The sequence below is a fragment of the Mastomys coucha genome, unplaced genomic scaffold (assembly GCF_008632895.1).
Source record: "Mastomys coucha isolate ucsf_1 unplaced genomic scaffold, UCSF_Mcou_1 pScaffold7, whole genome shotgun sequence".
NCBI classification, from domain to species: domain Eukaryota; kingdom Metazoa; phylum Chordata; class Mammalia; order Rodentia; family Muridae; genus Mastomys; species Mastomys coucha.
The window spans coordinates 24,788,757-24,813,636 of NW_022196913.1; the positions used below are offsets into that span (position 1 = coordinate 24,788,757).

The following is a 24,880-nucleotide window of genomic DNA, read 5'->3' on the forward strand; positions in this document are numbered from 1 at the left end:
TTTTTCTAATCCTTGTTTGTTTAACTTCCCTTCTAAAATCTCTTGGGTTTCTTTTTCCTCTGTAGCCTTTTGGATTTATTTATTATTATTTTCAACCTGAAGAATTCTTTCCAGTAGTCAATATAAAGCAGACATCATGGTCATAAATTACTTAAGTCAGCTTTTATTGTGCAAAATTTTTCTTTTTTCCTTCAATCGTGGCAGACAGTTTTGCTGCACAAAATAGTCTGGGTTGGTAGTCGGAGTCTTTTAAAACTGAAAATACATTGTTCTAAGCTCTTCTAGCTTTTAGTTTCTGTTGAGAAATCAGTTGTTATTGTCATGGGTCTGCCTTGATTTATGACTTTGTGTTTCTTTCTTGTAGCTTTCAGTATGGTCTTTTGTTGCTTTTTATCCTTAATATTTATTGTTTTAATTATACAGTGATAATGGATTTTCTTTTCTGGTCCTATCTATTTGGTGTTCTAGTCAATGCACTTAATTTATAGATTGTGTCTTTTCAAGATCTCTCAAGCATCTCACATGTTCCATCCACAGAGTTTTATTAATTTGTCTGTGTCATACATTGAATGGTCCAGTTCCTCTAATGTGTCTTCCAACCCTGATAGTCTGTCCTTTCTGTGATCCATTCTACTGGGGAAGGTTTTCACTGAGATTTTTGTTCAATTCACTGAGGTTTTCAATTCCAGTCTCTCTCTCTTTTCTCTCTCTTTCTCACTCCTCTCTCTCTCCCCCTCCCTCCCTCCCTTCCTCCTCCCATTCCCCTCTTTAATTTTATTTTTTATTTTTTATTTAATTTGTTTTACTTACTCATTTTACATCTTTCTCTTTGTCCTCTCATGGTCACCCCCTTCCACAACCCTTCTACCCATCCCCCTTCTCCTTCTCCTCTGAGTGGGTGGAGCCCCCCTGGGTATTCTCCCCACTCTGGCACTTCAAGTCTCTGTGAGGCTAGGCACATCTGGCAGACCAGTTAGAAGAACACATCCCACATACAGGCAACAGCTTTTGGGATATCCCCTGCTCCAGTTGTTTGAGAACCACACAAAGACCAAGTTGTACACTTTCTACATATATGCAAGGAGGCCTAGATTCAGCTCATATATGTTCTATGGTTGGTGGTTCATTCTCTGAGAACCCCAAGGTTCCAAGTTAGTTGACTCTGTTGGTCTTCCTGTGGAGTTTCTATCCTAGTTGGGGCTGGCAATCCTTCTTTCTGTTCTTCTATAAAAGTCCCCAAGCCCCATCACTGTGGGTGTCTGTATTTGTCTGAGTCAGCTAGTAGGTGAAGCCTCTCAGAGGACAACCACCATCTGTCTCTTAATTTCCATTTTCATATCATACATTGACCTCTTTATTTCATTAAGCTCTTTAGGATTTTGTTTTCTCTCTGAATTCTCTTAATATCTTCACAATTTGTTGGAATGTTTTGTTTGGAATTTCATCTAGGACAGTCTCTTTTTTCACTGTTAATGTTGAGACTGGTAATTTGGGAATGATGTGTGTTATCTTGGCTTTTCATGGTATTTGTGCTTTTGCATTGAGATGCATATATCTCAACTTCCATCAGTTTCATCAGTTAACTTCCTTTTCATTTGTCATCTTTTCCAGTGGAAATGTTTGCATTGTGCAGGAGGGTCTAGTGGTAGGTTTGGCCCATCCTTTCCTTTCTTCTGTTAGACTGTTTTCCAGGGAGCCGGGCTCCAGTTCTAGATTCCTACCAACAGTAAATACTATCTGAAACAACAGTCACTATCAAGCGGTAGTCTAACTATGAAAATGGAGAAAACTTATCATTCCTTAAGTAGCAATCATTTCAGAGAGTAAATGAGCAATGGCAGTAATGTGCTTGCTAATGTATTAATTATTGAGGGTATGACTATAAAGAAAGAGAATCAAAGCCATGATAAAGTAGTATTGGTTTTATAGAATATGGAGATGGGGAACGTGAACAGAGGGGTGAACTGTAGAGACAAAAGGAGTGGTAAAGATGGGGCAGGTATGCTCTGTTTTCAGTTCGTCTGTAAGCACTAACATGTCCCTCTGCCCCCATTAGTGTTGGGGTTGATATTGTTTGCTCCTGAAAAGCCAGGCTAGGGCTAGCTGGCCTAGGAGCTTCCTGGGATTCTCCAGTCTCTCATCTCACTGTAGGGGTGCTAGGATCATAGACATGTACTCTGACATGGGTTCTAGGGATTTGAAGTCAGGTCTCCACACTCATATGACAGGTGCTTTGCCCACTGAGCACTTTTAAATTGTTGTTGTTATGGCTTCTTTAGGGCTTTCTTTTTGTTAGACCGTGTCATTTCTATATAAGGATTTTCTTCTCTATTTCTAATATGTTTAGTGCGTTTTCTTTTTTTCTTTTTAACAAAGAAACAAATATTACATTATACCATGACCCTAATAAAAAGCTAAGTTTTCCCTTCCCCCACCCTTCTTTCCTTCCTTACCCCAGGGGCAGCGTCTGTACCCATGCCGCTTAACAAACCTCCCATCTGAGAACTGCACAGTGTGATTTTGTCAGATTCTTCAGGAGCTGGCTATGAAGATGCCTGAATGTCACAATGTCACAGCATTTAATATCACAACACCTGCAATTACTCCTGCATTGGCCATACCAGAAGGGGCAGGATTTGAATTGCCCCTTTGCTATGCTGGACAGCTATTGAGTACACAGCCAGAATTGGTAGGGGATCCTCTCTGCTTATTACCCCTAATTTAGAGAATTAAAACACAAGTATACAGACTCCTGGCCAGGCGGCAGGTAGATGATGATACACCTGAGTACCACAAAGAATCAGCATGTTTTGGACATGTAGGACACTGTGGTACAGATGAGGTATTGAGAGTTATGGTTTTGTTACAGTCTAGAAAACTTAACGTTCCTATGGAATGTGACATCTCAGATGCCTTAAAGCAGTCTGCTATGCCAAAGAGGGTCACATAGAAAAGGTAGGGGGTCGTGGCAATGCCAGGGTCAGGGCAATTAGTGAAAGGCAAAGCAAGCCACTTGTAAGTTTCAGTTGTGAGTCAGTTCCAGGGACACACATAACCAGCAATCTCCAAAAAGGCCAGGTTGGGTGATGTTAAGGAACTGATAGAATGAGGCCAGAGTCTGGAGCAGAAGGCAAAATAACAGGTTAGTACTATCTAGGAGAGGGAATGTCAAAGAAGTAATGACCTTGGAGAAGTGGTTAATTACTTCCCCTATCTCTGTGGGTTGTGTAACTAAGACATATTTTCTTTGTATATGAATCATGCTTATTGGGACCCCCAACTTGTTACTGTGGTAAAGTTTGCTAACAATTCCCGTTTCCTACCTAGGATTACATGTATCCTGTATATAGATGAAGAGAGAGTCTTGTGTCACTGATAGAGGAGGTGATTGGTCTGCGATGCTAATATATGTAATGGACAAGACCCATACTGGCAGCCCCCACATCTGTCTGGCCATTTCTTACAATAATCGTTTGTCTAGTCAAAAATGAAGCAAATAAAAAGGTCATGTTTGGAAGGAATGATGAATATAGGGGTTATGGGAATTTTGGTCTGCTTCTGGCATCTGGCTAAAGAACAATTCTCTGACCCTATTTGGAAAGATTGTCATAAGTGAGGTTTTCTTGAATTTTGGAATCTCCACATGTAAGGTTTGCCCTGGATAGAAACGAACTGGAGGGGGAAGAGAAGGAGGAGGAAGAAGAGGAGGAGGAGGAACCCTTATCCAATCTAGTAGGGTCTAGCACAGCTCCTGGAGAGGAGCCTTGTTCTTCTGGAATTGGAGGCAAATTGGTTGGTCTCAATTTCTTCTGATGCTTAAGGAAGGAGGGTCCTGTTGGGGTTGATATGTAAGAAGTTATTTTGAGATGGAGGGTTAAAGGGCTTCAGGTCAGGTAGGTGAACCCAATGAGAGAGTCTCTCAAGCTTAGCAGCTGTGGGAATTATGAGAATTACCTTGAAGGGGCCCTGTCATTTAGGAGAAAGGAGTGAGGAGCAATGGTCTGGAGGGGAGAGAAGGACCTGATCTCCGATGTTGATAGAAAGTGGACAGGAGATAGCATGTGGCTGTGGTAGATGGCAGTCAGTAAAGTTTCATAAGAGAGAACAGAGATGACAGAGTAAGAAAGTGAGGAAGTGATCATGGAGGGGGAGGGTTTGAATGAAAGACTAGGAGTCAGAACCAGTTGTCTATACATGACCTCAGAGGAAGAGATGAAAAAAGGTCACTTGGAGGCAAGTCCATAGCCTGAAAAGAGCCAGTTGTAGGAGTTTTACCCAACTGAGGTAAAGTTCCTTTGACAGTTTGACAAGGGTAGTTTTTAAGGAATGGCTTGTCTGTTCTATCTTTTCTAAGGACTGAGGGTGATATGAAATATGAAAATGTTTATGGGTTGTTGTAGGCATTAGATGGGGTTTGAAAAGCTTGGGAGATGAATTCAGGACCACTGTCTGACTAGAGAGAGGCTGAGGCTAAATCGAGAGATGACCTCATAGAGGAGGAGATCAGAGAATGTCTGAGTCCTTTTGTTGGTGGTGGAGAATGCCTCTATCTGCCCCCACCACTCCCCAAGAAGGTGTCCACCAAGACCAGGAGGTACTTAGCCCATTTAAGAGAGAGCATGTGGGTAAATTCAAGTTACCAGTTGTGGAGAGCTGCGAAGCGCCACACCTCAAAGATGGCGCTGGCCGCCGCCCCCCGCCAGTCTGATGGCGAGCACTCTTGAAGTAAACAACTCCTTATTTGGTTATGGGCTGAGTCAACTGGCTTGCTTCCCCTATGTGGGCCTGTTAGATAGCACCACGTGGCTTTACCTGGGTGGCTGACCATACAGTATTTAACCTGTGGGTTGGCTTTCCTCGTGGTCAGTCAGAAGATTCTTCAAGGTTCCTGAATAAACTGCTGGAGAAGAGCCCGAGAGTGTGCTGCGTCATTCTTGCTGGTCAAGGGTGGTCGCGACAACCAGTCAATCCCACTGAGGGACAGTCTAGCCTGCTGAGTGGGAAAATGGGGGCTATGATATCTGGGGTTTGGTCTGACATCTGACAGATTTTGCAAAAAACAGATTCTATGATAGATTTTAAGAAACTCAAGTCCTCAGGGGTAGGCTGTCGGTGGTTTTTAACAAAGTAAGATAAGGCTTGGCTATTAGGAGGAAAGAGCTGGTGTAGCTAGGACAGAGTTTGACAAGTGTCATGGGATTGTAGTGTGGCAGGTGAAACTACTCTAAGCCCTGAGGCTGCAGCTCTAGCTGCCTCATCAGCCTAGCTGTTTCCCTTGGAGTAATAGAGTCATCTGTTTGGTGGGACCAGTAGTGGACAATTCCAATCGCTGTGGGGAGATGGGAGGCTTTTAGCATGGCTGTAATTTGGTTTGCATTAGTTATTGATCCTCCTTTTGCCTCAAGTAGCCTTGCTCTTTCCAGATAGCATTATGGGACAGGAGAATGTGGAAGGCATACATAGAGTCTGAACAGATATTTAGGGATTGTCCCTGTGCCAATTGAGAGGCACAGGTAGAAGCTATTAGTTCAGCCTGCTGATTAGTGTTGTGGGCAGGAAGGGCCCATGCAGCAACCACCCACCTCTGTATCTGACACTATGGCATAGCCAGCTCTTTGGGCCACTTTGTGTATAAAGGAGCTGCCTTCTCTATATATACAAGGTATAGATGGCCTGAGACAATATGCCCTTATGCATGTGTGAGGGATGGGGCGATATTATCTCTAAGGTTTCAGTGAAGGAATGAGATAGGGAGTGGTCAGCACTGGGCCAAGGAAGAAGATTTGAGATACTGAGAGATGGGTATGATTGGAAAGTATAGAGTCTTCTTTCTATTAGTGCTACTTAAAGGGAAAGAACCCTAGAGGGAGATCGAGTCTGTAAATTTTTGTAAGTAAAGAGCTGGGACAGGTTATGAGAGAAGATGGCAATAGATGATTAGTTTTTTGGATTCTCAAAAAAGAAGTCTAGCAGCTGGTATTGGACATAGGCAGGGTGTCCATCCCTGGATGGTCAGGTCTAATTTTTTTGACAAGTATGCTACAGGTGCTGAGTTATTGACCTAGAACTCCCAGGGCATATCCATATTTTTCTGTTGCATAAAGGGAGAAGGGTTAGGTCTGAGAGGTATAAGGCTGGGGCCCAAAGGTAGGCCTGTTGGAGCCTCTGAAAGGGCTTAGTAACAGATTTGAAAAGAAGTTCTTGGTAGGGGGGGCTAAGGCTGTTTCATATAAAGGGCAGGAAAGGAGGGAAAAGGAAAGAACTCAGGGTGGGGGGGGATATACACACACACACACACACACACACACACACATATATATATACACACACATATATATATATATGTGTGTATATGTGTATATATATATATATATATATATATATATATATATATATATATATATATATATACAGCTGTTCCTAGGAATGATAAAAATCTACTCTTTAGTAGAGGTGACTGATAGAGACTGGATTAGGTGTTTTCTATCTAAGGTAATGGCATTGTGGGCTGGAGTAATTGTTAGTCTTAAGAAGGTAACCTGAGGAGTGGACAATTGAACCTTAGAAGGTGAGGCTCTATAACTTCTGCTGGACAGGAAATTTAAAAGGGTAGTGGTATTGACTAATCTCTAGAGTGAGGACTGCAGAGGAGAATGTCATCAATGAATAATAATCTTATGAGTGAATAATTTTAGATCTAGGGAGAGACAAAGAGAGTAAGTTAGAAGCCAAGGCCTGGCCAAGTAGGTATGGACTCTCTAAGAATCCTTGAGGTACAACAATCCAGGTAAGTTGGGTAGAGAAGTAGGTGTCAGGTTCAGTCCAGGTAAAGATAAAGATGATTTATGATTGGGCATCAAGGGGGATAAAGAAGAATGTGTCCTTGACATCTAGGACTGAGAAATAAGAAGTCTATGAGGAGATAGTGAAAGAAGTGTGTAAGAATTAGTCACAGAACACTCTGTCCACCTGCTCCTCCCTAAGTGTTCCTCTTCTACAGCCACTCTGCAAAAGAAAAAAAATTAGTCCCAACAGGATGGAGAGGAATTCTGGAAGAATTAAGGAGCCAGAGATCTTGAACCAGGTCATAGGTCCCATTGAGTTTTTTAACTGCAAGTATGCAGGTGTTAAAGAGGGAAGAAGTAAGATGGAGGTTTTTTGCTTTTGTTTTTGTTTTTGTTTTCCTTAACAAGTTAGAGATAAAAGGCTTAAGTTCCCTGAGGCTCTGAAGAGTGAGAGGACACTGAGCTTGGGTGATGTACTGGATAGGGCCCTGTAATTGGAGGACAAGAGGGGAATAGTGTTTAGAAACAGATGGGTTCTGGATGTCCCAGACTCAGGGGTCCAGCTGGGAGGCTGGCAAATGAAATGACTTGTTAGAGTCAGTAGGTTGGATAGATAAAAGAAAGTGGAGAGGGGCTGCTTGACAAGTTTGAGTTTAGGTAAAAGGAGGGAGCCAAAGAAATAGAGGCTCCCACTTTGGCTAGAAGATCCCTTCCCAATAAGGGGATGGGACACATTGGTGCCACCAGAAAAGAATAGGTGAGAGGAGCATGCCTAAAATGTACCTAAGTGGCAGGGTCTGGTGAGGTTTGTAAGGTTCCCCACCTACTGTGACAATAGGGAAACGAGAAGAGATGTGTCCCTAAAACTTAGTCAAGACCAAGTAAGTGGTGCCAGTGTCCAAAAGGAAGGAGGTGGGTTTTCCTGATACTGTAATGACTACCGAGGACTTTCTGTTAGTGATGGTGGTGGTTGGGTTAAGGAGCTCAGAACCTTTTAACCATCCATGGCCAGAAGGAGATCAGCTGTAGGGCAATCTGGGAGTGATCTCCATGTGCCATGAGGGACAACAGGTCAATTAGTGGCCCAATGTCCCTCTTGATAGTACTTTGGACATGGCCCCAGTGGCTTGTGAGGGTTAGGACAAGTCCATGTCCAGTGACCCTGATGATCGAATTTGAGACAGGGAGCTAGTGAATCCTGAATCTTAGGAGGCCAAGAAGCTCCTGGAATCTGCAAAGCTGGTTGAACAGCCTTGGCCAGTATATAGTATTTTTATTTGCAGGCCTTCTCATCTTTCTCATGGTATACTTTAAAGGTCAGTTATAAGACTTCTGCCTGTAGAATTAGGGATCCTCTCTTCAAGCATTTAAGATTGACCCTAATATCAGGGTAGCTTTAGGAAAAGAAATAGGTCATCAGGAATTGTTTACCTTCTGGGTTTTCAGCGTCTAGGTAAGTAAAATGTAAGAGGGTCTTTGTAAGGTGCCCTAAAAATTTTGACGGGTTTTCTTGCTTGTCCTGGATGAGCTCTTGGAGTTTTTCATAATTTATTGGCTTAAGGGCAGCCTTATGGAGACCAGCCAATAGGTAAATTATAAATTGGTCTCTAGCTAAAATGCCACCTAGGGTATGATATTGCATTGGGGATCCTGGTCTGGCACTGCCTCAGATACAAACAGGTATGCTGCATTAGTTTCATGTATTCCATCTGCATGTACTCTAGCCTGCTCCCAAATTCAGAGAAGTACATCGTTTTTGAGAATCACGTGTCTATCATGGAAAGTCAGCCTATAAGACTGAGTGATACACCAAAATTATTTAATAAAGGTTAGAATAGTTAGAGGTATAGGATCCAGTCTTTTATTTCTATTTGAGAAAGTTCACTGAATGAAAAGTGGACATGTACCCTAACTAGACCATTCACCACAGCAACATCCTGCAAAGAAGAACCAAAGCTATGTTAGCCTGGATGGGGGAAGAAGGAGGGAGTTGGCTGTAGAGAGAGAGTGAATAACTGGAAGACTGAAAGTAGGTGCTAGGGTGGGGACACTGAGAGCATCCTGTAGCTGATGAGGGACAGGAGGATTCTGGAGAAGCCAAGCAAGAAGAGGAAGCTTAGCCAGGGGAGTAGGGGCAGTTGAAGAAGGCAAGGGGAGCAGAGGAAGTTAATGGAAGTGTAGTCTACCTGAGATTTCACAGCAAGGAGGAGCTGAGTTGGGGAACAGCAAGAACAAAGAGAAGGTTTGGAGTGAAGGTAAGAGAAAGCATGTGGGAAACCTCCTTCCATTTTCCAGATTGTGGCAATAGTTGTACAGTTCCCTTATAATAATACTAGGATCAAAAGTGCTGTGGGACGGCCATTTAGAATCATTGTCTAAGTGTGTATTGGGGCAAAATCTAATGAGTAAAGGTGTATGAGTCTGGAAGTCTTTAGATTGGGTGCTTGTTTTAAGGTTTGCCAGGCAAGCTCTCTACCAGCACAACCAGGTGAGAGGGAAAGAACCCAGCTCAGCTGAGCCTCTCAGGGCTGAGTGGGATGGTGAGTGTCGTGGCTTGGATCGCCTGCCTCCGGAGAATAACCACCCACCACCCGGAGCTGGGAGTCTGTCAAAGCAGGAACTCCTTTTAATGTATCAGTCTTCTCTTTATAAAAGGTTGAGAGAGGAGGTGGAGTTTTCTGCTGAGGTGAGATGATGTAGGGGGAGGGGAAAGTAATTGACGAAGGGTTACTCTACTCAGCAGAAGCTAGACAAAGGCAGGCTTAGGCAGGTTGTGCTGAGTCACTCCAGTATGGAAGTGACTGAGACAGTTTACAAAACTAGAGCCAGGCTTGGGTTTGTCCTCAAGGCCCAAACCAGGGCCAAATAGGGCCCAACATTTGAGGTTTTCCAGGAGACATTCCAGTGGTGATCCTGGAGGTAAGGACAAAGACGCAATTCCCATGGGTGAAGAGAAAAGGTTATTATTTTCTATCACTTGTGATGTCTTGAAGATAGAAAGACAACAGAGTACACATGGTACAAACAGACTTACCAGTTAGTTCATCATGTGATGATGAGGGACCAATGACAGATGCCCAGGAGACAGGGAACACCAGTACTGGGATTCTCAAGAGGAAAAGGAGGAGCCATGTCTGGAGAAGAGAGAAATTTCACCCAAGGTAGAGGGGGTCAGTGAAAGGTGCCAGCCGCATCTGTGAAGACTGTGGCTGGGGAGGGGTCTTCTGTCCGCAAGGACAGCAGGGGAGTGCTGGAAGATCAACAATCATTCTCTCAGGTTCAAGAGCCATTTATGCTGGGGTTGGAGGACTCACTGATCTGCCAGTGTTTGAATGCAGAAATCTAGTGATCCAATGGCTGGAAAGTGAGCCTGAGCAGCAGGCAGACTTGTTGGGATAGAGTCCCAGCCTGTGGGCTTATCCCATGTGGCAGGGTGCACTCAGTGAAACCCTGAATCAGTGAATCTGAGTCTCAGCACCACTGATGGAACTAGGCTGTGGGTTCAGACAAAATCACATGGTGCAACAGGTCTCACATAGCAAGTTTATTAAAGAGAAGAGGTACAGAGACTGCCTCTGGGGGAAAAGAAGAGAAGAGGGGTGGGGGACGAGGAAACATGGCTCTTATTGTCGTGGCACATGGGCAAATGGACATGGGAAAGAGGCAACAATATGTCTCCTCTAATGAAGATGTGTCTTGTTCCTATCATAGGTTTCCTCTGGGAGGTAGCTGTGAAGGTGCCTGCTTGTCAACTCTGTTGCAGAGTCGCTTTTGGCTGACTGTGGATGTGCCTGATTGCTAACAGTGATTCCACAAAAATAAATATATTTAACAATCAATTACATATGGGTAACACTGTACCATCCTGACTATGCACAGTATGGATAAATATATTAATGCCTCTATGACCTCCTCCAGGTCAAGAAACCTGATCTGATTTTGTTCAATCCACATTTCTCTAAATGCAGATATCTATACTTATCTTTCTTTTTTTGAAAAAATGTTTTATAGTGCGTGTGTGTGTGTGTGTGTGTGTGTGTGTGTATGAGCGCACGTGTGTGTGTGTGTGTGTGTGTGTGTGTGTGTGTGTGTGTGAGCGTGCGTGCGTGTGCATGCAGATGTCTGTGGAACCTAGAAGAAGGCCTTAGATTGCCTGGATCTGGTGGTGGTTTAATAGCAAGAGAGGAAGCCAAAGTAGAAACAGTAAAAGATAATACAATAAGGGCCAAAGCTAGAGCTTTCTGCCAGCACTTATCCTCTCCTGCCAGCCTTGCCCCTGCCAGTCCCTCTCCATGGCAGCTCTGTAGCCAAGAGTTTTAAGTTTTTGACTTTTTGAGCAGATTGGGTGTCTCTTTGCAGACTTCTCAGTTCAGTTCCATGTGATGTAGTTAAGAGAAATAGTTGCTCTGGAAACAAGCCAGAGCTGACTTTGTGGCTTGCCATTTGATTGCTGAATGGCTCCAGAGAGTTAATTTTGGACTGTGGTGAGAATTCGAGAACACAGAAAAGAAGACACATTATTTTCATTCCTGGTGGTTGGTCAGATCATTTCCTCCAGGCCAGTGTGCCACAAACCACAGGCTCAGAGAATTGTTCTAAGTTCACATTGAAACTTAGGCAAATCCCCATCTCTAAACTCCACAGACATAACAAATGAGATTGTCAAAACAAACAAAGAAACAAACAAACAAACTGTTGAATAGCCTCAATGCACACACAGCTCAGCACAATTCAAAGACCCTACTTACTCAGCATCCTGCCCAGCCATCTTAAGGACAAGAGGTCAGGGAATATCTGAAGTGCAGCAGCTGAGAGTCAGGGACATGGTCTCTGTAGTCATTAAGACCCGAGTTTTGGTAATAACTTCAGCTAAATCTATGCCCCTGGCTTTGTTGGATTACAACTAGGGGATCAATACACTATTTGACTGGACATTTATTAAAGAAAAAAACCATTCTGCTTTTGAGATGGCTAGAGTCTTAGCAACACACTTCGTATTCATTATTCCTTTAAAATAGCATAACCCCTCAAACAATGTCTTCTCCAAGGCTGCAGTCCATCCGTAGTTTCCATGACAGACACGAGCATTGGGAGAAGCAGGTCTCTATTATGAATACCATGCTAGGTTTCAGCCTTTATTCCACAGAGGTCTCCAACCTTCCAAGTAGGTGCTGCTTCCTTGGGAATATTACTCAAAGGCACCTTCCTTTCAACTCTCCCATTGGCTTGGCTTATGCTTCTTCAAAATTAGATTTAGGCCATTTGTTCCCCAACACAATTCAGGAAGCTGCACCAGTCACCAGGAATTCCATCAGGCATGGTACCAGCTTCTGAATGGGCCTGAAATACACCAACTGTGAAGGCCAAATGCTTTAATTTGGGGGACATGAGCTGAATGTAAAAGCTTCGCTGTTGTGTTCAGGGATGGGAGGGAGAGAGTCTATCCTCCCATGGAAATTTCTGATTAATCAGACCAGCTTACTGTCTGTGGGTTTGGCTCTGTAAATAGAAAGCAGATGCCACTGTGGGGGCTGCCAGGAGAAGAAACACAGCAGAAAAGACTTGGAGCTGTTGCAATCTCAATGAAAAGAAATTGGAGAAATAATGTACAAGGCCTCAGACACTTTACTATAATTAGGAGGGAGCAGATACATCCAGAACACCTTACTCAGAGTAGAGCTGTCTGGAAGATGTTTCAGACAAATATCTCCAATCTCCTTATTAAAAGGAAACAGCAGCCAAAATATATGGGGACATAAATTATCGACTACCTGTCCAGTCATCACTTCCTGTACTTTTATATGTAGCTTTATTTTTTAAACAAAGTGTATGCTTGTTCTCTCAAAACCATAAAACCCGTATATAGTAGGTCTTGTCTATGCCAGTTTCTTTACAACCATTATCTGCTTGGTTCCTATAAAGGCTCTGTCAGACAATTGGCTTCTGGTTTGTTGTTGCTGTTTTCCTAATTGTCTTCTTCTAGATAAGGGAATATAACGCAAAGCAGGCAAAGCCCCTTGATGGAGCTCCTACATTCAGCAAGGGGAGGCACATCAGACAGAAGGAACTTCTTCTGTCCAGTTGTGTACCTGACCTCTGTTTGGAGCTCTGTGTCTGAAGCCTTTCTCTACCTAGCCTGCCATCCTGAGCATTACAGTGGAGAGAACGGAGATACAGACAGCTCAAGGCAATATAATGATTGAGAGACAACATGTACGTGGCCAGAATGAATACAACATGAGAATGCTGACTTTCCAGCTCCCTGACAACTAAGAAGTCAAACCTCTGTAGCTAATGCACAAGGCAGGCTGTGTGCAATAAACGCCAGCTGCCTCAGTTTCATTTCACCTTAGAACAGCCAGAGAAAACCAAATACACCCAAAGAAACTATCCACATAGACCACCATCTGATCCTTGAAACCAGCAGGGCAATGTAAGCTGCCTCATCCACAGCTTTCCCCTTCCTGGTGTGCTACTGTGTCTCTGTCTAACAAAAGAAATGAACCTTCTTGCTGTGGTGGCCCCTGAATAGGCTGTGTGTGGGAGGTCTCCATTCAGCTGCGTAGAAATAATAATAATACCAGCCTCAAAGGCTTGTCACAGCATCAGCACAGTAATGTAAAGTCCTTAAAGTACAACTTTATCAGGTTCTCACAGTTACTCTTCTGAGCCAGTTTCACAGTGGAAAGGCAGATTCTAATAAATGATTTGCAAATGGGAAATTTTGAAAGCTACTATAGTGTAGGGATTTGGGTGAACATTTAGTTGTGGCTCTTCAGTAACACCCAGAGCAATGTTGTTATTATCGCTCTATAAATGAGAAGTCAGAGACTCGGGAAAGCTGAAATCAGAGAAGGAAGATAGATGCCAAGCTCACGCCATTTCCACTTCTCAAGTTCACCCTCCAGCAGGAGTTTTAAATAGGTTTTCTTGCAGATATCTTCTCCTTGGGGGGTTTGTGCATGCCCAGCTTTGATTGAGTGGGTGGGCCACACAACTTCTTGATTTGTATATTCACCAACTGCACTTACATCTTGAAGTAATATAATGAGTGGAACTTTCTGAAGGGGTGCGAGGAGTTGAAATTAAATAGGTTTATAGGGCGGGTCTTCAGGAGAACAAGACCTGGAGCAGAATAGAGAGAGGGAAAGCAGAAATCAGAGAGGGGAATGGTGAAATCTGTGTTTTCCTCTTATGGATGGTTCAAAGATGTCTCGTGACTGTAAATAGATTGTCTTTTAATTGACAGGTGATGTTGATTATCAATATGAAATAGAATCCACATCAGGAGCTATTGGAAATAGACATTTACACTACATAAAAGGATGAGGCTATAGTTGTACATAAATTGTAGAACACTTCCTGGCAAACTTTAGGTTCAGGACTTGATCTCTACTGCCACAAAACAAGCAAGTAAAAAGGAAATGACATAGAGGGTGTTTAGAAACCACAAAGAAAGAGACAGGGAGGCACCTCACCTAAGATGTAAGCCTTTTTCCCCCTTTCTGTGGACACTGCTTTTTGGAAAGAAGAGTAGAACTGCTAAAGAATTTGAAGCTTGATGAATGTCTTAGTTAGGGTTTTTATTGGTGTGAAGAGACACTATAACTTAGTTTGGGTTTCATTGCTGTGAACAGACACCATGAGCAAGGCAATTCTTATAAGGACAACATTTACCTGGGGCTTGTCTACAGGTTCAGAGGTTCAGTCCACTAGCATCAAAGTGAGAGCATGGCAGCCTCTAGGCCAGCATGGTGCAAGAGAAGCTGAGAGTTCTACATCTTCATCCAAAGGCTGCTAGGAGAAGATTGGATTCCAGGCAACTAGGATGAGGGTCTTAAAGCCCAGGCCCATAGTGACACATTTCCTCCAACGAAGCTACACCTTCAAATAGTGCCACTCCCTGAGACAAGATTATACAATCACACACCATAACCACAGCAACTCTTAAAAAGAAAAGAATTTAATTGGGGCTTAGGTTTAGTGTATTGTCATCATGGTGGGAAATATGGTAACATGCAGGCAAGTATAGGCAAACTTTTTTGCTAGTTTATTGGGTTCTTGTATCTTCCATCCTTCCAACTCTTATTCCACCCCAATGTCTTCTAACCCCCTAACACTATGTATGGGAGAAAGAAGGTTAGAGGGTTAAGGGGGCATAGACCTCTTTGGATTAATTCCTGCTGATTAGGGTTGTCAAGTTCCTTGGGGCAAGTATAATCTCTGTTGTCAGAATATCTCCAACCATCAATCCATCAATCCATCAATCTATCAATCCATTAATCCAGCAATCCAGCAATCCAGCAATAGCAAACACTGCAGCAGGGACCACCAGCAGCAGAGACTAGCTACCACAGGTCCTCTCTGGGCTCTCCCATTTATACTTTTTCTAGACTAAATTTGGAATTTCTCATAATTCCAAATATAAACTATCTACAGTTGGCAAAAATAATACACCTATGACTAAAACAAAAACATAATCACAAAACATAACATAACTGTGTTTTTACAAAACCAAAATTCTTGCTAAAGATAGACATTGTACTAGAGAAGGAACTGAGTGTCTTACATCTTGATCTGCAGACATCAGGAAGAGAACTGGTTTGAATTTCTGAGACCTCAAAGGCCACCCTCCTAATCACATATCTCCTACAGCAAAGTGACCCCTACTCTATAGCTATACCTCCTAATAGTGCCACCACCCCTCAAACATTCAAATCTATGTGCTTATAGGAGGTATTCTTAATCAACCCACCATAGTAAGGAATGGAAATATATAAAGGAATTAATGAAGACTCCTCTTCCATAGTGACAGTTTGTATTGCTCCTACAGAGAAGGAATCTGAAATATTCCAGCAGATCTGGGAATGGGAAAAAGGTGGAAAAGATATTCACACGATGTTTAAATGGCTAAGTCAGCATCAGAACTTATCGTGCCTCATATGGCTTTGCTGTTTTGACACATACTCAGACTGTGTGGCCTTGTAGCCAAAGGCATGGCTCAAAAATGGCCTCACGTTTCTGTGAATGTTTTCTTGTCTAAACTGTAAGACTTGAGGAGGTATATGGAGGACCTTGTTTTTAAGCCCCTCCCTTCCCTAATTTTGATGACAAAGAAATAAATATTAGGAAACAGTCTGGATTGTGGAGAGGGTGAACTCAAACCCCACCTCCACTCCAATCCCTGAGTCAGGAGCAGAAGCCAGGGCTGTCCCAGAGTAGAAATCCTCAGCCTACCGACCTTTTGAATTAACTTTGCTCACTTTCCAGCTGTAACTCTTGTGCCTGCCACATTTGTCTGCCTTTCATGTAAGACTGGAGTCTAAACCTGAAAAGAAAGATTTATTTGTCTTTGCTTGAGTAAGCAAGTAGAAAATAAAATCACAGTCATTCAGTAAACTTCTATAGTACCAAAAGAAAAAACAAACAACAGCAACAATAGAAAACCTTTATAGAAGGAATCTCTCCCTATACAAGAGGCAAAAACCAAATACAGATAACATATTTGAAAAACATGTTCATTATCTGAAAAGAATTCTGTACCTTAAAAGCAACCCAGACAATGAGCAAAAGGATTACTTAACCATGAAAATTTGGATTAGTGAAGTTGTAAGTTTATAAGCTGATTTGTGTAATGGTGTGCAATGGCTGTCATCACTAGAAAAAAGACAGTCTGTGAAGGGCAAGCTCAGTCTGGCAGTAACTCTAGCAGTAGAATCACTGTGTTAGGCAGAGCTAGACTACTCTCCAACATGGTGTTTCCAAGCACCTATCCAGATGTTCTGCTTCTTGATGTGACCCTATCCAGATGTTCCGCTTCTTGATGTGACCCAGTGGGAGTCTTGCAGCCCCACCTGAGAGATTTTCCAAAAATGGTGAAGGGAAGTCTATTTGACCCTTTAAAGCTAACCATTTATAGAAAGTGCAGGTGAGAGGGAGGGTAAGCTAGTTGACAAAAGGCTAGAAAACCGAGTACAGACATTTATAAGACTGCCAGATGTCATAAAGCAAAAGGACAGGTGCATATGAGGCTGCCCTGGGTTAGAGGCTCTTGTGGGAAAGAATGAGCATGTGGGAAGTCAGGGAGCCAAGGCAAAAGACACTTAGGGACATTCAGAGGAACCAGATCACAACTTTGAATATTTCCTGATACCAATGGTTTTTATTGTTTGTTAGGTGTGATGGTGGTAATGCAAGAGACTCTCATCTTATTTTAGACACAGTGTGTATGGGTAAATTTGACATAAAGTATGAGATTACTTTAAAATGTATTAAAAACAAACAAACAAACAAAAACAAATGGAAACATTTTTTAAAATGTTACAAAAATCTTGGTTATTGTTGAATCCAGGTGGTAGCAGTATGAAACAGTATTTTTCCTTTAGTTTGGTCTTGCAGTCTTTTTATTCCCAATGATGCTCCTGATGGTTACCTGTATTCACAGTATGTCCTCGATGGGTTTTTCTTTATCATAGTGAATAACTTAATATCCAAGTGTTCAAATATGGTGATGATCCCTTCTGCAAAATTTGTTTTCCTCGCTGATGTTGCTGTGTCTCTTGTATTCAGCATCTTGTGTCTTCCTACCAAGATGGCCATTGTCTATCAGAGGTCAAATGGTGATTAAATTCGGGTTCAAGTGTGTAAGCTAGGTTAGAGTAGGGGGCGATTAACAAAATCCATGAAACAGCAGAAGCAGTACATTGTCTATGTATTAGTAAGAAGGCAGTCATATGCCATGAAGGCAAAATAAGTTAAGCTATCTGCAATAGGGCTGTCTAGTCAACCAGTAGAGATTAAAAGAGAAAGAAAAGGCAAGGATTGAGGCCTAGAGCCTCTCCGGTTGGTAAGACAAAGTGTCCCAAGTTCACAGACTCCCACTCAGTAACAGGTAAGCACACTGACTTTCATACAGTCTGTATAGAGCATGTGGATCAGTGGGGTGAGTCAAGCAGGTTGTATTCAACTGACACAGATGGGACTCTTACTGGAGGGTACGGTAGAGGGCAGATACCTTAACGGGCCACCTTGAAGGACTGGAAGGGTGGAACTACAGAATCAAAGTGAGTGAGCCTGGCTTCTGGAATGAGTAATTCTGCATTGTATTCAAAATAGAGGCTGAACCGATATGGAGTTGTAGGACTTCTACTGGGTAGCCTATTGTACACATTAAAAAAAAAGCTTTCTGGTTTATTTGATACTATTCATATAATATTTTCTTATTGTATCATGGCATCCAGTGGATCATGAGCATCATATTCATCATTTTATACTTCCTCACACAGGCAGCTACTATGACACTACATTCATTTGTTTACGAATCTTCTACACTAAAAATTATAATGTATGAATTCTTTATTATGAGATCTATGGGTCCTGGGGTGCTCCTTAGTACATGTCCTTTCTGGAAAGAGAGATTTCCCTTGTTTCCCTTGCCTTTTACTGAGCTCCCCAAACAGACCTTGACCAAAATGATGTCTTATATCAAGTTATAGTCCTATTCTACCAGTAGTTCACAATCATCCTAAAATCTACATAGGAATAAAGACTACCTATTTTCATATAAAATAAGTTTGAAGGTATTCATCATGTCTATAAGGTGGCTGAAGCGCTTTTTGTGGTGGCCATTGCAGTTGATGAAACATGTACCAACTATCTTCCACAGATGTTATTACAAATAGCAGGGCCAATACACTCAAGCCTCATACACTCAAATATTCATCTCAATTGTTGAATAAGGTTGTAGAGGAAGATATTTATGATGTCTTGTTGCACAAAGAAAGCAAACTGCAGAAATAGTATGAACAGAAAGTTTACTTTTAATGGAAAAACTAAATCATGTATTTATTTTATGAGCTAATTTATACTTGAAAAAGGCTTAATTTTAATTTCTAGATGTCTAATAACATTTTCTTCCATGTCTTTTGTGTTTGCCTTGTGAACATAGGTACTGGAGTTCAGTCCCTAGAATCCATATTTTAAATTTTGGGCATGGTATTTATAATTACAATCCTAAGAAACAGAGATGCTCAGATAAAACAATACAAAATATCCCCTTCTGTGTGTCTGTAGGGGGTGGGGTGCATGTATATGTGTAGATGCACAGGAATTTGCAAGTGAGTGAACATCTTTGTGCACACGCATGTGCAGGCCAGAGGTCAATCTCAGGAATCATTTTTATCAACCTTGTTTTTTGAGTCAGGGCTTCTCACTGGCCTGGAGTTCTCTAAATAAACTAGATTAGGTAGCTAGCAAGCCCCAAGGATCTGCCTATCTCTGTTTCTTAGCACTGTAATTATAAATAATATGCCCAAAATTTAAAATATGAATTCTAGGGACTGAACTCCAGTTCCTATGTTCACAAGGCAAACACAAAAGACATGGAAGAAAATGTTATTAGACATCTAGAAATTAAAATTAAGCCTTTTTCAAGTATAAATTAGCTCATCTCACAGGAGAATTTTTAAAAATGTCATTTAACTTAAAAAAGAATTACCATTGCATTTGAGGAGAAAATACAATGGTGAATGATCATAAGAGAGCACCAGGCAAATATGATATGTGGAGGGTCTAGACCTTTCTCACCTACATACCGCATACTGTGCCTTAAAAATATTGTTTAAACCACTGGGCAGTGGTGGCACATACCTTTAATCTCAGCACTTGGGAGGGAGAGGCAGGCAGATTTCTGAGTTTGAGGCCAGCCTGGTCTACAGAGTGAGTTCCAGAACAGCCAGGGCTCTACAGAGAAACCTTGTCTTGAAAAATATATACACACATATATATGTATATATGCATACACATATATGTATATACATACATATGTATATACATACATACATATGTATACATATGTATATACATATATATGTATGTACATATATACATATATATGGTTTATGTATATAAAATATATTTATAAAATATATATATTTATATATATGTGTGTGTGTGTCTTTTAAAGTATTAATGGAATGATGTTTTCAATATGGAACTAAGTCTGGGTTTTTTTTGTTGTTGTTGTTGTTGTTGTTGTTGTGGCAAAGCAAGAACTAAAGAAAATAGTATATGAAGGTAGCACTTTATAAAGAAAGCTTACTGAGATCAGTTTTGGAATCTGACAGCTCCAAATCAGATGCTCTCATTAATTTGGATTCAGGGTAGACTCTGATTGGCTGTCTTACAACATGGTAGAGTTGCAAGAAGGGAAATGACTGTAGAGAAAGCTGAGTGCATGCAGTGGCCCTGCTCTAACAGCCTGATTTCCCATGAGCTAATTCACTCCACATAACTACATTAAAGATTTACTTTTATGTGTTTGAGTGTGTTCTGTATACATGCATATCTATATATCGTGTGTACAATGCCCTTGAAGACCAGGAGATGGCATCAGACTCCCTAGACCTGGAGTTACAAAAGGCTGTGAGCCATGATGTAGGTACTGGGAAGACCTGGGTCCCCTTGAAGAGCAGACTGTACCAAATTAACTCCTCCTTGAAGGCAGAAACACTAATGACTTCACTCTCTTTTATTAACCCACTTGATTTTCCTACAGCATTTATTTCATTTATTAAGTCAAGATACATTGTGTTATGTATCTTTGTGGCACTTTTGAGCCAATTGTTTTTTAGTAGATTCTCCATCCTCTTCCCCCACCCCACTCTCCTACTAACCCTAGTATCTCCTTGTAACTCATTAGTCTCATTTCATCTCTGTGTCCTCATGTCATCTCTGTATTCACATCATGTCCTATGTGTCCTTGGACACTCCCTTCTTCCTCATCACCCTTTTGTTACTCTGTTGGACTCCTTTTTCAGCTTTTACTCATATTTATACACACACACACACACACACACACACACACACACACACACACACACACTACAGGTCAGAATCTTCATATGAGAGGGAATATGGTGATTTTTTTTCTGAGTTTGTAGACCTCCATCTTAAAGGTGCCCCACTTGAGGACCTGCATGCTAGGCATCAGTCTTTGAGCATGCTCACAGTTCTCTGCGGAGGAAACAAATCTAATCCACCACATACACAGAATTAATAGAGCAAGCACTTTAGTATAAGCAACTGAAGTTAACTTGAAGCAAAAGTTGATTGAATAGCTATTATTAGTTTTAAACTTAATGTTCACAACATAAAAAGAATCACTACTATTAACTGAACCAAGTTGGAAGTCCAGTTTTTATTTTAAAACGTAAGGGAAAATGAAATGTGGGAAGAAGGAAGGAAGACAGAAGTGTGGATTTTTTCAATTCCCTGAACTTTTAAAGAAATTTAAAAGGTTTCCAGGTTTGAATATAATCATTGACTAATGAAAAGTTAATTTCTAAAAAATATGGGGAAAGACATTATTTGCCAATGTAAGAAAAAACAGGATAATAAGCTAGGAAAGATAAGGGAAATGTTTAAAAGTATAAAATAAAATGACAAAATGAGAATGAAAACAATTAATTATTAAAATGAATACTAATAAGTGAACTTTAAGTATTAGAAATGAAAATTACATCTTAGCTAAGTAAACCACAATTACATGTGATTATTTTTCAGAAACTTAAAGTTGAGAAAGGTTAAAATATAATAACGTGGAAGGAAAGAGAAATAGAAATCAAGCAAACAGTGATGAGGCTGAAGAAGATACACTAAAGACAGAATGGAGTAGGACGGCAGCGACAGCAACTCCATCGATAAAGCTGAAATGAAGTAGGATAAAGTGGCTGCATGTTTTCAGACAACTACAATAAACATAAAATAGTCTTAAGTGTTGTTGAATCTATCCACAGAATCATATGGTATTAAAATATTGAAGAACCTATTAGAAACAGGAGGAACTGATTTAAAATAAAGCATCTAATATTATACTTATTAATATTACACAGAAAAATAAATTAGAATGGATTTTAAAAATTAATGTTATTAATAACATTGTATTTCAAGCTAGCTAGCTGTTGTGAATTACAGTTATTAAAATCACCCATAATATATTTTCAAAAACCAATTTCTTAGGCTACATGACAGGTTTCAACAACTCCACAACAATTATTATATCAACCAAATTTCCCCAAAATGTCATATTATCAACATACTGCCTTTTAAAAACAATTGTTTGTAAACTGAAAAAAGTTACTAAGCAATAGAGTCAAGGAAGAAATTAAAGCCACGGGTAAGGGTGACTGAGAGGGTAGTCATCGCCACAGGCATGGACCTCACATCCAAATAGGACATAGCTAAGTTATAGCAAAGATACTTCATAGCTCAGCTCTAAGTAATCTGGATTTTGTAGGTCAGCAGCGTGAGCATGTATGTGCAGCTGTGGCTTCAAACAATTATACCCAGCAAGTACTGAAAGCTCTGCATCCTAACCTATTCATCCTGGGCAGGGCTATTCCCAACAGTGCAATCATCCCTATGACCAGTAGAGTTACACTGGTTATGACCAGTCAGAGCAGCTATGGTTCTTCATATGGACAGACATGGAACACAGGCTATAACAGCTTCCTGGAGCATGATTCCACTGGATGCTACGGCAGCAGCCTGAGTTACCCAATCATGTAGGCAGAGCAGCAGTCCTCCTAGCCTGCCTATGGCCAACAGCCAGCCAGCTCCTAGCTGCATCTGGGGAAAGTTATTAGGTGGCAGTCCTTAGAGCAGGGGCTGTGGGCAGCCCCAGAGCAGAGGCAATAGCCAACAGTCTGACAGCAACTCCGGATAGCAACAAAGCTTTGGACAGCAGCAAAGCTTCTATAACTTGATTTAGGCTTATGGAGTGCAGAGCCAGTACATAAGCAGCAGTGGAAGAAAGTGGTGAAGGCAACTGGGGCTCATATTACTCCTCCATCAGTGTTAGTGGTGGTACAAGACCAGAGGGTGGTGGTGGCTATGGGGGAACCAGCAGAACAGAGGGGGGCTGTGGATAGGGGTGACGGAGGTGGCTACAACCATGGCAGTAGTGCCTATAAACCCAAAGGCCATGGAAGTAGCATGGGCAGAAGTGACCACAGTAGATTCAATAAATCTGGTGGGCCTCTGGATCAAGGATTACATCACAGTTCCGAACAAGATAATTTAGACAACAACGCCATCTTTGTGTAAGGCCTGGGTGAGACCCAATGTTACAATTGGGTCTATGGCTGATTGCTTCCAACAGAATGGAATTATTAAGACAGATTTAAAAAACAAAAAAACAAAAAAAACAGAAAGTCTATAATTGATTTGCATATATACCGAGAAACTGGCAAACTGACAGGTGAGGCAACAATTGCATTTGATGATCTACCTTCTGTGAAAGGGGCTACCAAGTGGTTTCATAGTGAAGAATTCTCTAAGAACCCTGCCAAGGTTTTATTTCCTACCTGTGGAGCAGATTTTAATCAGGGTGGTGGAATTGGTTGTGGAGACTGCGGGCAAGGCGGACCCATTGGCTGTGGAGGCTGTAGGGGAGGTGGCAGAGTGTGGCAGTGGTCAGGGAAGATTCTATAGTGGAAGAGGTGGAGGTGGCAGACAACGATGAGCCAGGTCCTGGGAGTGTCCCAATCCTCTGTGTGAGAACATGAACTGAGATGACTGCGACCTGGAAAAGCCCCTAAACTAGATGGCCAAAGAAGGAGAACCAGGAGGTTCTCAAATGCAGGGTAACTATGGAGATGATCAATATAGCAAAAGATGGTATGATCAGGTTGGCTACACGGCTGAATCAAGGATGGTGGGGCTTCTGAGGGGAGCACAGAGATGGGGACATATGCTTGTTTGCCTTGGCAAGATGGGTTCCAGAGGTGAGCACAGACAGGATGGAAGGAGGAAGCATATTAACTGGACTCTTGCTGTTCTGGGACAGATCTTCCTCATGTGCTTTGTGTTGCCTTTGTTATTTTATAACTGTCCAATTTAGGATTGCCTATGCTTTTTTTGTTTGTTTTTGTTGTTTTGTACATGTGTGTGTGTGTGTGTGTGTATGTGTGTGGTGTGTGAGGGTACTGTAATTTTAGCCATATTGATGGTTCCCATTATAAAAGAAAACCATTCTAGTCAAAACACAAAAATATATTTCATAAAAGATAAAGAAGTTTGATTCATGTTTTTTAACAAGAAAATGAGTAATAGACATAGATATTGAAATTCATAAGCTAGAAGCAGAACAGTTAATTTGCAAAAGAAAGTTTTAATGTTTGACAAGGCTAAAATAAAAAGATGGAACATAAATGCATAAATATACATAAAGAATCAGAAGCACTTATTGTTATGGAAAAGATAAAGGTACATTTTATTGGAGTGGATAAGGAGGAGGTCACAGGCAGATCATTGATTACATTCTCCATCACAAAGGGCGTCAGATCATATGCTTTTAAAACAAGAAACACATCTAATAGCAAAAAGCCAGAAAGTTTTGAATAAAACAGTGAGTCAGAGATTGATTAAATAAGTACACAATGCAAAAAGCTATGAGTAGAAATATGTGTAATCCAGTTCCAACACATTAAATAAGGAAGTTTTTTTTTTTAATGAACAAGAGTTCATTTAACTTAATTTGCCATGGAAATATAGCAAGTACCTACTCTACATGTCAAATAACATGTCCCAGAAATAAGGTAAAACAGAACATGACAACCAAACACTCACAATTGTGATAGCCTTAGGAAAACACTGGCAAACCTGTGTGTGTGTGTGTGTGTGTGTGTGTGTGTGTGTGTGTGTGTGTGCCCATGTGCGTGTGCCCATGTGTGTGTGTAGGCTAGGCTCTTTAGCATTGCAATGTAAAACAACCCTCCATTCTCTTTGAAAATAAATGGAATTAATAAACTGTAGCAGCTTTTCCAAACCTCATATTTCTTCCCAGAGAGACCATGAAATGCTAGCAAAACTCCTTGGAGCGCTCTCTCTGTGTGGAAATGACGCTTGCTTGCTGTTTAATGTTTCTTCCAGAGACAAAGAACAAACAAACAAATCAAGGCGGCCCCTAAGCATTTCAAATGTAACAGCATACTACTTGCTATTATCCTTGCTGGTATCGTTGGGCACTCTATCTCCACATCAGGAAGAAGAGGAAGCAGAAACATGACACACCCCCTCAGGCCCAGTCACAAGGT

The 24,880-nt window shown here is 41.4% G+C and overlaps 1 pseudogene; it reads left to right on the top strand.

Annotated features, from left to right (window-relative positions):
- Positions 1–1,938: 1,938 nt before the first annotated feature.
- Positions 1,939–23,355, top strand: LOC116082622 (annotated as a pseudogene).
- The last annotated feature ends 1,525 nt before the right edge of the window (positions 23,356–24,880 follow it).